This window comes from Hyla sarda, chromosome 6 (assembly GCF_029499605.1).
Source record: "Hyla sarda isolate aHylSar1 chromosome 6, aHylSar1.hap1, whole genome shotgun sequence".
NCBI lineage: Eukaryota > Metazoa > Chordata > Amphibia > Anura > Hylidae > Hyla > Hyla sarda.
Window position 1 is genome coordinate 190,845,816 of NC_079194.1, and position 16,948 is coordinate 190,862,763.

Here is a 16,948-nt window from a genome sequence, read left to right on the forward strand (position 1 = left end):
GGGACCTGCCGCACTGCCGGGAGTGAAGTTCACTTCACTCCCGACAGTTTAACCCTTACAGCCACGGTCAGAAGTGACCGCGCGCTGTAAGGAGATCTGACAGAGGGAGGGGGCTCCCTCTGTCTCCTCTGCAGCACCCCGCAGTGCGATTTTTAAACATAAAAATGTTTATCTGTTTGTCTGTTTGTTGTTTGTCTGTAGCTTGGTCTGTGTGTTTTTTAGATCCTGGAAGAAGTGTCAGCTTGACGTGGACCGGAAGGCACTAGTGAAGCACCTTTTATGGCCAGGTGACTTACTAATTGTGTCATGATATGGCCCTTATTGTCCCATTTTAATATTTAGTATGATACCCCTAGGGGTATGATGGGTGGGGCATGCTTTATATTAAAAAAATGTTTTATTATAATAATTTTCATGATAACAATTTTATAGCTAGATCAGTATATGTATTGATATTTATTATAGTTGCTTCTATATATTGCACATTCTAGTGCACTTCTTTTGATAATAGCCTATCTATACAGCACTTTATCTCAGTACACTGTATGATTACAAGTAACAACGATTGATAGTTATATTTATCAATTTTATTTATTTTCCTTACACTTTTCACGAACATTGTATTTTTACACATTTATCAAAAATAGTTTTACATATATTTTTTACCTGAGTGTCAATTCTTAATACCTGACATTCCATTCTACACGCGCATATATATATATATATATATATATATATATATATATATATATATACATATTGTCACACTTACATGTTGTTCACGAGTTTGCTTAATAGCACATTATGACTAATATAGGGGTATATTATTTTTATTTATATATTTTTTTCTAAATGATTCATATGCTTTGTATATATATACATACATAAATCTCTCTGCATGCTTCACGTGTGTTTACGTTTGTTCTTATCTTTTGCACCTGCACTCCACGTTTTTTCTGCTTTTTATTATAAAATTTTCTCTCTATATTAAACTCCTTATATCTATGCCCTAGGGTTTCACTATGCACACCAATGTTAGTGCATTCGTCTCCTTGTTCCATGTCTAAGTTCATGCGCATGCCCAGACCTGGCTCCGTGTCATAGCGGACTCTAGTTTGTCTGCGCATGCGCCAAACACTTCTACATACCATCTACTTTGTGGACTCTTGTGCGCACGCGCCGACTCAGTGCTTGGTGACGTTGGTGCACAGACGTCGCCTCTCCACCATGCGCGTGCGCCCGAGAGCCCAAGATGGTAACGGCAGCTATGAGCTCTGGCGGTACGGAACACAGCTGCTTCTATCCAGGTAATTCTCATTCCAAATATCTGATTGGTCCTCTGTTGTATAAATAGTTTACCCAGCTATCACCCAGATACTTCCTGACGAAGCGGGTAGCGAAATGGCGTAGGGGTTGTGTGTGATCTCTTATGTGAGTATAACGTGGTGACTCCGGATGCACTGTGGCAGCGTGTTTATCCTCTCTTCCCTTCCGTGGGCTGGTGTATTTCTCTAGTGCAGTGATGTTGCTATGGATGCACTTAATTTCTTCAGGTCTCATACCAACACACTTTTGTCTCTAGGTTTCTCAGGCTCCCACAGTGCACCAATAGATCACCTGTATACGTTGTCTCTCTTCTCTTTTTATCATTCATTTTTTGTTTGCCTTTACTATGTGTGCTCAATGTCGCAGTGTTTTTCTGCAGTATGTGTTTAACTGGTAACGGCAAACCTTTAAGAGAATAGTCTTCATTAGATCATTAGACATTTTTCTGGCTATTGCTGATTCTCATTATTTATGTTTTTTATTCAATTATTATATATGTTTAATAAAGCTTGTTATTTTATTTATATTTTCACGTCTGGTGCATTTATTTGATAGGAGGTGTACCTTTTAATTTCTGCAAACCTTGCATAGCACACAAAAAAAGATGTACTTTTCAAATTTTTAAAATTTTCTAAATTTCAAGTTAAATTGTGCTTCTAACAAATTTAAAATGTTAATTAAAAACAAAAAAAATTATGTCAAAATAAAGTAGACATCTGAAATTATAAGTTTCATAAACTATTTGGTCAGTATGTATAAATATATGCAACCTATTAGTGTTAAAATAGAAAAAAATCTTATTTTTTTGTAAAAATTTCATGATTTTTTGCATTATAAAAAAAAAACTACAAATTATATCGGCTTACTTTTACTATGTACATGAAGGACAGCTTGTGACAAAAAATCAATGTCAGAATTATCGTGATTGGCAAAACGTTACCAGAGTTATTCTCTAATAAAGACAGACATCCCCGATTTAAAAAAAAAACAGGCCTGGTCTTTCAGGGGCATACAGGTTTATTTGCATTGGTCCTTAAGGGGTTAAAATTATCCTCTTCTGAGGGCTCATTTTTTGCGCCGTGATCTGAAGTTTTTATCGGTGCCATTTGTTTTGATCAGACTTTTTGATCGCTTTTTTTTTCATATTTTTATGTTATAATAAGTTACCAAAAATACGCTATTTTGGACTTTTGGAATTTTTTTGCACGTACGCCATTGACCTTGCAGTTTAATTAATTATATATGTGGTAACTGTCTTGGTGTGTAGTGTAGTTGGGATGTTGCTTCGTTATATGAGGGGTTAATTTAAGCCTTGTCACTCGTGACGCCAGGGTGTGGGTTAATACACTGAGGTAAATCTTCGGCCTATCGCCACCCTTCACAGAAACGATAGGTGCGTGCTTAAATAAATGAAGGTCCACAATAGAGTTGAACTTTAACTTGCATAAACTTTACTGAGGTACTTGCGGTACATCCAATTAACAGCAACAGTCTTAGCAATACAGTCTCTATACAGCACTGCAGTGATTGACAGATGCTGAGGACCATTGACTTATCCAAAGGATTATTAGAATTAGGATTGGTGCAGAGATTCGTCCGGATTTAGGGGTCTATTTAGGTCCGGTGATCTTGAGAGTTAACAGGGATTGAGATAACTCACAGTTTTGTAACGATGGCCGTTGTCGCAAGGCTTGGGCCTAGTCACTGCTGATGACAGCTGCGCAGATCCTTCTTCATCAGCAGCCCACGAGGAAAAGAAGAGAGAGTAAAGGCCGCCGCTCCCTTATATGGGCAGGGACAGGGCCGTCTTGGATTTGTCCGGGTCAGCTGTCACTCACCGTTACAATGCATGGTGGGCGATCACTTGACTTCCTCCAAAGGTCCTTGAACCAGAAAACCATAGAGTTTTGGAACGCATCACGTGACCCGCAGGTCCTGCGACGCCACAACAAGGTAAGTACACTTTATTTACATATTTACACATTGAATTTGAATAATTGTAACTATTAAAGGGGTGACAAGGGGCTAACTATTGATGAGGGCCCCACCGGTACCCAGGGACTCTGGCTTTGGGGACCTCACCACAAGGTATTGGATGCAATCCGGTACCGGGACACCACATACATTTTTTTAGTTCGCACATTTATGCACGTGGCGATACCACATATGTTTATTTTTATTTAAACAGTTTTGTTTTTTTTAATGGGAAAAGGGGGGTGATTCAAATTTTTATTAGGGAAGGGGTTAAATGATCTTTATTCCCTTTTTTTCCCTTTTTTTGCAGTGTTATAGCGCCCATAGGGGGCTATAACACTGCAATACACTGATCTTTTCCACAGATCATTGCAAAGATATAACTTTGCATTGATCAGTGTTATCGGTAATTGATTGCTCAAGCCTGGATTTCAGGCTTGCAGCAATCATTAACCGTTCGGACATGCAGGAGGAAGGTAATGCGCCCTCCTGCTGCGTCCCAGCTGATCGGGACATCATGATTTTATCGCAATGTCCCGATTAGCCTGACTGAGCTGTCGGGATGGTTTTACTTTCACTTTTAGATGCGGCAATCAACTTTCATTGCCGCGTCTAAAGAGTTCATGCCGAACATCTGCCGGAACGAAGATGTCCGGCATTAGCCACGGGTCCTGGCTGCTGATAGCAGCCGGGACAATGCGGGTATGATGCGAGCTCAACTCCTGAGCTCGCTTCATAACCCTCCTGTGCCGTAAAAAGGGGGTTAATATGAGGAAAAGGGGTGATTTAAACTTTTTGGGGGGAGAAGCTTTTTAAATAGTTTTTCCCTTTTTTTCTTACTTTTTTTTACATTTATTTAAAACTTTTTTATGCCCCATAGGGGACTATTTATAGAAATCATTAGATTTCTAATACTTTTCAGTGCTATACCTAGGGCAATCTTCTGCTCTGGTTTGCTGAAAGGCAGATTAGTGCAGAAGACCCCAGGAGACGGACGGAGGCAGGTGAGGAACCTCTGTCCACCATCTTGGCTGATCTGATCCTCGCGGCAGTGACTTGGGCAATCAGATCAGCCATTTTAAGTGCCACACTGCCCCAGATGCCATGATCTGTATTGATCACAACATCTGAGGAGTTAATGGTGAACATCAGCGTGATTGCAGCTGCTGACAGCCACCGGGACCCGCAGTGAATGAGGCGAGCGCAGCTGCTGCACTCTTGGCACAGCCACACTGTAAATGTACGGTGCTGTGCGCAAAGTAATGCTATGCAGCACCGTACATTTACAGTGCAAGGGGTTAAAGGGGTGCTGCAGTGGAATATTTTTTTTTTTTTGCCGCGTCTAAAATTTTAAAAAAGCATTTGCGGCAGCTCAGTCGGGCTGATCAGTCGGGCCAGACTGCAGCAATCGAGCGCAGATAACACTGATCAATTCTATGCTATTGCATAGCATTGAACAGTGTATGCAATCAGAAGACTGCATGTAATAGTCCCCTGTGGGGTCTAAAAAATGGTGTAAAAAAGTTTTTAAAAAGTTAATAAATGTGAATTAGCCCCTTCCATACTAAAAATTTAAATCACGCCCCTTTTACCAAATTCCATATAAAAATATGTAAACATATGTGGTATCGCTGTGTGCGTAAATGTCTGTACTATAAAAATGTAATGTTAATTTAACCGCTCGGTAAACGGAGTATTAGTAAAAAAGTTCCAAAGTCCAAAATATGCATGTACATTTTCTATACCCTAAAGAAACTAATAAAAAGTTATCAAAAATTCCTATCAAAACAAAAATGGGGAAAACTCAGATCATGGTGCAAAAAATGAGCCCTCATAAATCCCCGTATGCGGAAAAATAAAAAACTTATAGTCAGATAATGACAATTTTAAACATATTAATTTTGGAGCATGTAGTTATAATTGTTTTATGTAGTAAAATAAAATAAAACCTGAATAAATTAAGTATCTTTGTGACTATATGGACCTACAGAATAAAGATAAGGTGTATTTTTTACCAAAGGGTGCACTGTGTAGAATCAGAATTTTGTGGTGAAATGATGTATTACAAAGTAAAATTGGTGGCGCAGAAAACAAGCCCTCATATGGGTCTATAGGTGAATAATTGAAAGTGCTATGCTTTTTGGAAGGTGAGGAAGAAAAAATGAAAGTGCAAAAAAGAGGAAACCCTTTGTCCTTAAAGGGGTATTCCACTCCGCAACATTCAGAACACTTAGTCTTGAACACTAGGTGCGGGCTTTGGGGGTCACCCCACCCCCTCGTGACATTACACCCCGCCCCCTCAATTCAAGTCACACCCCCTCCCACAGGCTTGCACTGAGGGGCGTGGCGTGAAACCACAAGGAGGCATGTGATGTCACAAGGAGGCATGGTGACCCCGAAGCACTCATCCAGCATTTAGAACTAAATGTTCCGGACACTGGGGATTGGAATACCCCTTTAAGGGGTTAAGAAAGTATTCAAATGCTTTAACTTTTTTCACATTTTGTTATTTTGGTTCCTTAACCTGTCAAGGACCAAGAGGGTACAGGTATGCCTTTGCTCCCTGGTACTTAAGAACCAAGGGCGTACCTGTACGGACATCGATCAGCAGGCACCCTGCACAGATGCCCAGGGAGGTCATCAGACCTGGGGTCTCACTCCTGAGCCTTGTTGTGTGCCCGCAGAGCATTTTATGCCCACATATGGGGTATTTCTGTACTCAGGAGAAATTGTGTTACACTAACAGGCTGGTGTAGACCCCAACTTTTCGTTTTCACAAGGGGAAAAAGGAAAAAAAAGCCCCTCAAAATTTGTAGTGCACCATGTACATTTGAGGCCTAAATTGGTGATTTGCACAGGGGTGGCTGATTTTACAGCGGTTCTGACATAAGCACAAAAAAATAAATGCCCACATGCGACAACATTTTGGAAACTACACCCCTCATGGAACGTAACAAGGGGTATAGTGAGCCTTAACACCCCACAGGTGTTTCATTAAAGTTGGATGGGTGTTACCCTAAATTTTTCATTTTCACAAGGGAAAATAGGAAAAAAAGCCCCTTAAATTTTGTAACCCCATTTCTCTTGAGTATATAAATACCCCATATGTGTATGTAAAGTGCTCTGCGGGTGAACTACAATGCTCAGAAGAGAAAAAGCGCCATTGGGATTTTGAAGAGAAAATTTGTCCGGAATTGAAGGCCACATATGTTTACAAAGCCCCCATAGTGCCAGAACAATGGACCCCTCCCACATGTGACCCTATTTTGAAAACTACACCCCTCATGTGATATAATAAGGGGTACAGTGAGCTTTTATGCCCTACAGGTGTCTGACTGATTTTTGGAACAATGATCCGTGAAAACGAAAAATGTAATTTTTCATTTGCACAACCCACTGTTCCAAAGATCTGTCAAAGGCCAGTGGAGTGTAAATACTTACTGCACCCCTTATTAAATCATGTGAGGGGTGTAGTTTACAAAATGGGGTCACATGTGGGGGGGTCCACTGTTCTGGCACCACGGGGGGCTTTGTAAACGCACTTGGCCCCTGACTTCCATTCCAAACAAATTCCCTTTCCAAAAGCGCAATGGCACTCCTTCTCTTCTCAGCATTGTAGTGCGCCAGCAGAGCATTTAAAGTCCACACATGGGGTATTTCCATACTCAGAAGGAATGGGGTTACAAATTTTGGGGGTAATTTTCTCCTATTACCCCTTGTAAAAATGTAAAATTTGGGGGAAAACCAGCATTTTATTGAATTTTTTTTTTCATTTACACATCCAAATTTAACAAAAAGTCTGGAAATACTTGTGAGGTGTTAAGGCTCACTGTACCCCTTGTTCCGTTCCTTGAGGGGTGTAGCTTCCAATATAGTATGCCATGTGATTTTTTGCTGTTCCGGTACCATAGGACATGCCCCCCAAAAACCATTTCAGCAAAATTTGCTTTCAAAAAGCCAAATGTGACTCCTTCTCTTCTGAGCATTGTAGTTCGCCCACAGAGCATTTTACATCCTAACATGGGGTATTTCCATACTCAGAAGATATGGGGTTAAAAATTTTGGGGGGCATTTTCTCCCATTACCCTGTATAAAAATGGTAAATTTGGGGAAAAAACTGCAGTTTAGTGATTTTTTTTTTTTTTCATTTACACATCTGACTTTAACGAAAAGTCATCAAACACCTGTAGGGTGTTAAGGCTCACTGGACCCCTTGTTACGTGCCTTGAGGGGTATAGTTTCCAAAATGGAATGTCATGTGGGGGTTTTTCTGCTGTTCTGGCACCATAGGGGCTTTCTAAATGTGACATGCCCTCCAAAAACCATTTCAGAAAAACTCACTCTCCAAAATCCCATTGTCACTCCTTCCCTTCTGTGCCCTCTACAGCACCCGCCGAACACTTGACATACACATATGAGGTATTTCCTCACTCGAGAGAAATTGGGTTGAAAATTTTGAGAGGATTTGTCTCCTTTTACCTCTTGTAAAAATTCAAAAACTGGGTCTACAAGAACGTGCAAGGGTAAAAAATTTAGATTTTGAATTTTCTCCTTTATTTTGCTGTTATTCCTGTGAAACACCTAAAGGATTAACACACTTACTGAATGCCATTTTGAATTCTTTGAGGGGTGCAGTTTTTATAATGGGGTCATTTATTGGGTATTTCTAATATGAAGGCCCTTCAAATCCACTTCAAACCTGAACTGGTCCATGAAAAATTCTGATTTTGAAAATGTGAAAAATTGGAAAATTGCTGGTGAACTTTGAAGCCCTCTGATGCCTTTCAAAAGTAAAAACATGTCAACTTTATGATGCAAACATAAAGTAGACATATTGGGGGAGATTTATCAAAGCATTTAGACTGGTTTTTCCTGTCTAAATTTGTCTCACAGAAAGTCGCAGTCTAAATATGTGCGACTTTTCTGCGACTTTTGCTGTAGAGGATTTTTAGAACATGATGTATGCAAGTCTATTTTAGACGGAAATGCATTGGAAAATCCATTGGTGCTGAATTTATCAAGTGCGACTTTTGTGCGACAAGTCGCATCTGCCCAAAATACGCTGAAATGTCAGACCATGTTGGAGCAGGTCTAAATGCAGTTTAAGATGTAGACCCTGAAGTCTGAGCACAGAATTTATCAAGGGCTGTGAGACCTTTGATAAATTAGGAGCACAATAGACAGGAGACTACCACATACGCTGGTCTAAAAGCATACCCAGAATAGACTAGATTAGTAAATGTCCCCCATTGTATTGTGAATCAAAATATAATTTATTTGGAATGTCTATTTTCCTTACAAGCAGAGAGCTTCAAAGTTAGAAAAATGCAAAATTTTCAAATTTTTTTAAATCAAATTTGGGAATTTTTCACCAAGAAATGATGCAAATTTACATAAAGTAGAATATGTCTCGAAAAAACTATCTCAGAATCAGAATGAAAGGTAAAAGCATCCCAGAGTTATTAATGCTTAACCCGATAACGACCATGGACGAGTATAGACGTCCAGGTTGGTGGGCGTTCTGGCACCTGGACATCTATACTCGTCCATTATTCTCGTGGGTGCTGCCCAGTGCACCCACGAGATCGCGACAGGGACTTGACTGTATCACACAGCCGGGACCCTGCTGCACTGCCGGGACTGAAGTAAAATTGGATCCCGGCAGTTTTAACCCTTATAGCCGTGGTCGGATGTGACCGCGGGCTGTAAGTGTTATGACAGAGGGAGGGAGCTCCCTCTGTCTCCTCTGCAGCACCCTGCATCGCTATTGTGGGGTGATGTGTGGCCGTGGCTGGCGGGGGCCTGACAGAGGGAGGGGGCTCCCCCTGTCTCTCCTGCAGCACCCCGGAGCATCGCCGGGGGCTGCTGCATACCTGGGCAGCCGGGGGTCCTACAAAGACCCCCAGGTCTGCCCTGAGTATTGCCTGAAAGGACGTGCCAGAGGCACGTCCTAATATGCTGCCTGCTAGTGAAAACTGGCAGGCAGCATATAACTGCAATGCTTTGGAATACTAAGTATTCCAAAGTATTAAAAAGAGTAAAAATAAATAAAATAAAAGTATAAAAATAAATAAAAATGTGATAAAAGTGTAAAAAAAAATATTAAAAATACATTTATTAAATGAATCTAATGAAAAAAATGCATAATGTGTAGGATCGCATTGGCGGACATCCGCAGCATGTAATATGCTGCGGATGTCCACCATGTGATCCTACACATTATGCAGCAGTCACGGTAATGAGCTCCCTGCTGCAGCTGGGTAGCTTTGTGTGTCCACTCATACCGGCGGATTTCCCGCCGGCAGTCATGAGCGGACACACTGAGCTACCCAGCCGCAGCAGTGATGGATATATTCACCATGAGCGGGTGCTTATTCCCACAACATGGCGGATATATCCATCAGGAGCCTTAACTGTCACAGACAGACGCGTTATACTGCCAGCCGACCAAGGACCAATCAGAGAGGTCCCTGGTCCAGGCAATAACTTGTAGGGGTGCGGTATATAAATGGGGTCACGTGTGGGGGTACTGTTCTGCCCTGAAAGCCAAATGGCGCTCCTCTCCTTCTGAGTCCTACCATGCGGCCAAGGAACCATATATGGCCTAAGCGGGTGTATTTCCGAACATGGGACAAGCAGCTAAATAAAATATAGGGTGCATTTCTTTCAATATCAGAAGTGATGTACAAAAAATATGCCCCCCAAATGATGCATTTGTGAAAAATTGCAAATTTCGAATTTTTAACACTGACTTTGTAATAATTCCTGCCAAAAAACTGTGGTGTTAAAATACTCACTGTACCACCTAGCGAATACCTTGAGGGGTCTAGTTTTTAAAATGGGATCATTTGGGGGGGGGGGTGTTCCTATGTTCTACTACCTTTTAATTTCTGCAAACCTTGCATTGCACATAAAAAAAGATGTACTTTGAAAATTTTCTAAATTTTCAAAATTTCAAGTTAAATTGTTAGGCTTCTAACTAATTTAAAATGTTCATTAAAAACAAAAAATGACATCAAAATAAAGTAGACATCTGAAAGTATAAGTTTCATAAACTATTTGGTCAGTAAGTATACATATATGCAATCTATTAGTGTTAAAATAGCACAAAATCTTAATTTTTTGCCAAAATGTTATGATTTTTTGCATTGTTAAAAAAAACTACAAATGATATCGGCTTACTTTTACTATGTACATGAAGGACAACTTGTGACAAAAAAACTACTGTATTTATCGGCGTATAACACGCACTTTTTAGGCTAAAATTTTTAGCCTAAAGTCTGTGTGCGTGTTATACGCCGATACCCCCCCAGGAAAGGCAGGGGGAGAGAGGCCGTCACTGCCCGCTTCTCTCCTCCTGCCTTTCCTGGGGTCTAGAGCGCTGCTGTCGGCCCTTTTCACCCCCTGGTTATCGGCGCCGCTGCCCGTTCTGTCCCCCTGACTATCGGTGCCGGCGCCGATAGCCAGGGAGAGAGAAGCGGCGCCGACAGCCAGGGGGAGAGAAGGGGCAGCGGCACCCATTGCCGGCGCCGCTGCCCCGTTGCCTCCCCAGTGGCATAATTACCTGAGTCCGGTACGCGCTGCTCTGCTGCTCCAGGCCTCCGTCATGCGTCCCCGGCGTCATTGCTATGCGCTTGAACGGCGCGGCGCATGACGTCAGAGCGCCGCGCCGTGCATAGCAACGACGCTGGGGACGCACGACGGAGGCCTGGAGCAGCGCGGACCGGACTCAGGTAATTATGCCACAGGGGAGGCAACGGGGCAGCGGCGCCGGCAATGGGTGCCGCTGCCCCTTCTCTCCCCCTGGCTGTCGGCGCCGCTTCTCTCTCCCTGGCTATCGGCGCCGGCACCGATAGTCAGGGGGACAGAACGGGCAGCGGCGCCGATAACCAGGGGTTAAAAAGGGCCGACAGCAGCGCTCTAGACCCCAGGAAAGGCAGGGGGAGAGAAGCGGGCAGCGACGGCCTCTCTCCCCCTGCCTTTCCTGGGGGTATATCGGGGTATACACGCGCACACACGCACCCTCATTTTTTCATGGATATTTGGGTAAAAAACTTTTTTTACCCAAATATCCGTGGTAAAATGAGGGTGCGTGTTATAGGCCGGTGCGTGGTATACCCCGATAAATACGGTATGTCAGAATTATCGTGATTGGCAAAACGTTACCAGAGTTATTCTCTAATAAAGACAACCATCCCCGATTTGAAAAAAACAGGCCTGGTCTTTCAGTGGCGTACAGGTTTATTTGTTTTGGTCCTTAAGGGATTAAAGTGACAGTGGCCAGATGTGCAAAAAACCCTCTGGTCCTACAGTGAAAATTGGCCTGGTGCTTAAGGGGTTAAGCTTTAGGAAAACAAAAAACAATATAAAAATGTCTGCACTCAATACCCCATAATTCTGAAAACTGAATGTAAGTAATTTTTGCAAGTTCATAGAAAAGGAAAAACTAAAATATTGCATTGACAAAAGTATTCAGAACATTTGCTCAGCACTAAGTTAAAGCACCGTTAGCAGACATTACATCCTCTAGTCTTCTTGGGTACAATGCCACAAGGTTTGTACATCTAGATTTTGGGATTTATGACAATCCTTTTGAGTAGATCCTCTTAAGCTCTGTCAGGTTGGGTGAGGACCTTCAGTAGACACTCTCCAGAAATGTTAGATTCAGTTAGGGCTAATGCTGGACCACTAAAGAAGATGCATGGAGTTGTCACAATGCCACTCCTGTGTTGTCTTTGCTTGGTTCTTTAATGCCATTGCCTTGTTGGAGGATGAACTTTCTGCCCATGCCCATTCTAAAGTCCAGAGCACTCTGAATCAGGTTTTCATGAAGAACATGTCTGTACTTTGCTACATTCAGCTTTCCCTCAACCCAGACAAGTCTTCCTGCCCAAATCACTACAAATCACCCCCATGTCATAATACTACTGCAACCATGCTTCTCTATACTGATGGTATTGGGAAGGCGATGAGAAGTGCCTGTTTTTCTTTAGTTATGACACTTAACATTGAGGCCAAAAGTTTCGATTTTGGTTTGATCGGACCAGAGAATCTTGTTTCTCAGTATCTGAAAGTCCTTTATTTATTTTTTTACCAACTTCTTGCAATTTACATGTGCATTTTACTGAGGAATGTTTTTTTTTCTGACCACTCCAGCCATAAAGCGCTAGAGTGACCATTAGGTTTATTGAAAGAGCTTTATTGTCTGTTCAATCATTACAAGTCATAAAATAAATTACAGTCACACAAAGCATAACAGTACAATACACAGCAAAGGTTCCCTAAGCTATACATCGCACATCATGCTACTCTAACACTCCGCTCAATCCTGTAATAGAAAAGCACAAGACACCAAATAACAAAACAATTCAATCTGTGAACGGGGCGGAGACGTGAGGGGTATGGGCGACTATGTGGGGGTGGGGTCCATAGGGTCCATAGGGTCCACCCCTATGCAATCCCTAATTTAGGCCTCAAATGCGCATGGCGCTCTCACTTTGGAGCCCTGTCGTATTTCAAGGCAACAGTTTAGGGTCACATATGGGGTATCGCCATACTCGGGAGAAATTGTGTTAAAAATTTTGTGGGGTATTTTCTGCTTTTACCCTTTTTAAACATTTTAAATTTTTGGGAAAAGGAGCATTTTAGGTAAAATTATTTTTTTTTTTTTTACATATGCAATAGTCGTGAAACGCCTGTGGGGTATTAAGATTCACTTAACCCCTTGTTACATTCCCCGAGGGCTCTAGTTTCCAAAATGGTATGCCATGTGTTGTTTTTTTTGCTGTCCTGGCACCATAGGGGCTTCCTAAATGTGGCATGCCCCCAGAGCAAAATTTGCTTTCAAAAAGCCAAACGTGACTCCTTCTCTTCTGAGACCTGTAGTGCACCAGCAGAGCACTTTTCACCCCCATATGGGGTGTTTTCTGAATCGGGAGAAATTGGGCTTCATTTTTTTGGGGGGTATTTTCTGCTTTAACCCTTTGTAAAAATGTAATTTTTTGGGGAAACCAAGCATTTTAGGTAATTTTTTTTTTTTTACATATGCAAAAGTCGTGAAACACCTGTAGGGTATTAAGGTTCACTTTACCCCTTGTTACGTTCCCCGAGGGGTCTAGTTTCCAAAATGGTATGCCATGTGTTTTTTTTTTGCTGTCCTGGCACCATAGGGGCTTCCTAAATGCGGCATGCCCCCTGAGCAAAATTTCCTTCAAAAAAGCCAAATGTGACTCCTTCTCTTCTGAGACCTGTAGTGCGCCAGCAGAGCACTTTTCACCCCCATAAGTGGTGTTTTCTGAATCGGGAGAAATTGGGTTTCAAATTTTGGGGGGTATTTTCTGCTATTACCCTTTTTAAAAATGTTAAACTTTTGGGAAACCAAGCATTTTAGGTAATTATTATTTTTTTTTTTTTTTACATATGCAAAAGTCGTGAATCACCTGTGGGGTATTAAGGTTCACTTTACCCCTTGTTATGTTCCCCGAGGGGTCTAGTTTCCAAAATGGTATGCCATGTGGTTTTTTTTGCTGTTCTGGCACCATAGGGGCTTCCTAAAGGTGACATGCCCCCCAAAAATCATTTGACGCTCCTTCCCTTCTGAGCCCTCTACTGCGCCCGCCGAACAATTAACATAGACATTTGAGGTATGTGCTTACTCGAGAGAAATTGGGTTTCAAATACAAGTAAAAATTTTCTCCTTTTTACCCCTTGCAAAAATTCAAAAATTGGGTCTACAAGAACATGCGAGTGTAAAAAATGAAGATTGTGAATTTTCTCCTTCACTTTGCTGCTATTCCTGTGAAACCCCTAAAGGGTTAAAACGCTTACTGAATGTCATTTTGAATACTTTGGGGGGTGCAGTTTTTATAATGGGGTAATTTATCGGGTATTTCTAATATGAAGACCCTTCAAATCCACTTCAAACCTGAACTGGTCCATGAAAAAAAGCGAGTTTAAAAATTTTTGGGGAAAATTGCTGCGGAACTTTGAAGCCCTCTGGTGTCTTCCAAAAGTAAAAACTCATCAATTTTATGATGCAAACATAGAGTAGACATATTGGAAATGTGAATTAAAAAAATTATTTGGAATATCCATTTTCCTTACAAGCAGAGAGCTTCAAAGTTAGAAAAATGCAAAATTGTAAAGGAAGGAAGAAAGGATGCAAGTTACCACAAAATGTTACCACTATGTTAAAGTAGAATATGTCACGAAAAAACAATCTCGGAATCAGAATGATAACTAAAAGCATTCCAGAGTTATTAATGTTTAAAGTGACAGTGGTCAGATTTGCAAAAAATGGCCGAGTCCTTAAGGTGAAAAAGGGCTCAGTCCTTAAGGGGTTAAAACAGTTCATAAGGCGCCAGGACTCCTGGATGGCCTCCACGTCGTGGGTCCCAGGGAACAGACCGTAAAGCACCGAATGGTACGATAGGCAGTTCCTGGGTACAGAGTCTCTGAGTTCATGTTCCAGGGCGTCCAACAGACCCTGTGCAAAGGGGCACTGCCAATACGCCAACACGTGCAAAGATGTTTCCTCCACATAGGGGCACCGGGGGCAGTATCGGGTTGTGCACAGGTTGCGGGCATGTATAAATGACCTGAGAGAGAGTCCTCCCTTGACGGCCATCCACAACAAGTCCTTGTGTCCATTGGTAAGCCGCTTTGAGGCCACATTAGTCCAAACTGTCTCTGCAGTGACTGCGGGGAGTCCTGGAACCAGCTCAGTCAAGTCCTTAGCTCGGATGAGCTTCCATAGGTCGGCTTCCATAGGTCAGGTTTCAGTCCTTCCAGCTGGTGCTCCCTCACAAACCGGACAACATCCCCATAGAACCAGGGAGCGTTCCAGTTGTAAGGGATAGAGCTGTCCCACATGTCCCAGCCCAGCTGTCTCCAGAGGGGCATGAGAAACAAGCGAGACATGGACCTGCCCGCTGAGCCAGTCTTTTCAACAAGAGTCTGCTGCATGCTGACACATGCAAAGGAGGCCCTCAGCAGAGTGGGGATATCGGGTATTCCCTTCCCACCCTTGCTGGGCTCCTTGTACATCACAGTCCTCTTGACTCTGTCCATTTTGCGCCAGATGAAGTGAAACACTGTCTGGGTGATGGCCTTGCAAACGGTGGTATGGGGAGGCCAGGCCTGTGCGGTATACTGGAGCACAGGCAAAACTTCACTCCGCAGGACAAGTGCCTTGCCTTCAATAGAGAGCTTTCTGGAGCTCCACAGTCCGATCTTAGAGTTCATCTTTCCTAGTCAGTCTTGCCAAGACTTCCTTCCCGAACCAGACTCCAAGAATTTGAATGAAGTCTGGCTTAACAGTAAAGGGGAAAGGGGCAGAAGAATCCAGGTACCATTCCCCGAAGAGCATGGCTTCCAACTTCCCGCAGTTGACTTTTGCCCTCAAAGCTCTGCCGAAGTCCTCGCTGGTCTGGACGAGTGCAGTCACCGAACGCTGGTCAGCGCAGAAGACGGTCACGTCATCCATGTAGAGCGATCACTTGACCTGGTAGCGATCTGGTCCTGGTGTGGTGATCCCTCTGATCTCTCCATTCTGCCGGATAGTCTCAGCGAAGAGCTCTATAACACAAACAAAAAGAAGAGGTGAAAGAGGGCAGCCTTGTCTAACCCCTGAAAGGATGGAAAAGGGGTCAGTCTTCCAGCCGTTCACCAACACCGTGCTGTAAATATCAAAATACATGATGTTAACAAAAGAGCAAAACATCTTCCCCAGACCTAGCCTGCGCAAAGCCCTGCCCATGAATGCGTGGGAGACACGGTCAAATGCTTTCTCCTGATCCAAACTGACCAGGGCGGCGCGGCCACGACGGTCCTGGATGTAATGGACCGTGTCTCTCACAAGGGCAAGTCTGTCAGCAATCCTGCGACCAGGAATGCCGCAGGTCTGGTTCGGATGGACGATCTGCCCGATGACAGATTTCAGCCTGTTGGCCAGCACCTTGGCGAGGATCTTGTAGTTCACGTTCAGGAGAGAGATGGGACGCCAGTTTTTCAGGTCACATCTCTCCCCCTTTCGCTTTTACAAGATCTTGATCATCCCTTCCCTCAACAACGGAGGCATTCTGCCCCCCACTACCATCTCGAGAGTGACTTGGGTTCTTGGACACCTTTTTTTTTTTTTACAAAGGACCTTATCCCCAATTACTAATGGAGTGGTCAACTCTAAGAACAGAGTACTGTTTGTTCCAAACTTTTTCAATTATGGAGACCCATGTGCTCTTGGGAACTTCCAGTACAGCAGACATCTTTGGTACCCATCTCCAGATATTTGCCTCCACTCAATGTTCTGTCTGAGCTCTACAGATAGGTTTGGCTTTCATATGCATTGTCAGCTGTGAGATCTTATAGAGACAGGGCTTTGTCTCTCCAATCAAGGTGTAGAAACATCTCAGAGATGATCAAGAGGAATAGGAGGAGCCAGAGCTTAATTTCAAGCTTAATAATAAAAGGTCTGAAAACGTATATCCATGCAGAATCCATTTAACCTCATCCCCTTATTACTAGCAGATGAAATGGAATGCATCACCTAGATGGAATGTATCACATTTCCCTTTGCTGTAATTCTTTTATTAAATTTTTGCATGTTATTAAAGGGGCAGCCATATTGTCTAAACTGTTTAAAAAATATTTA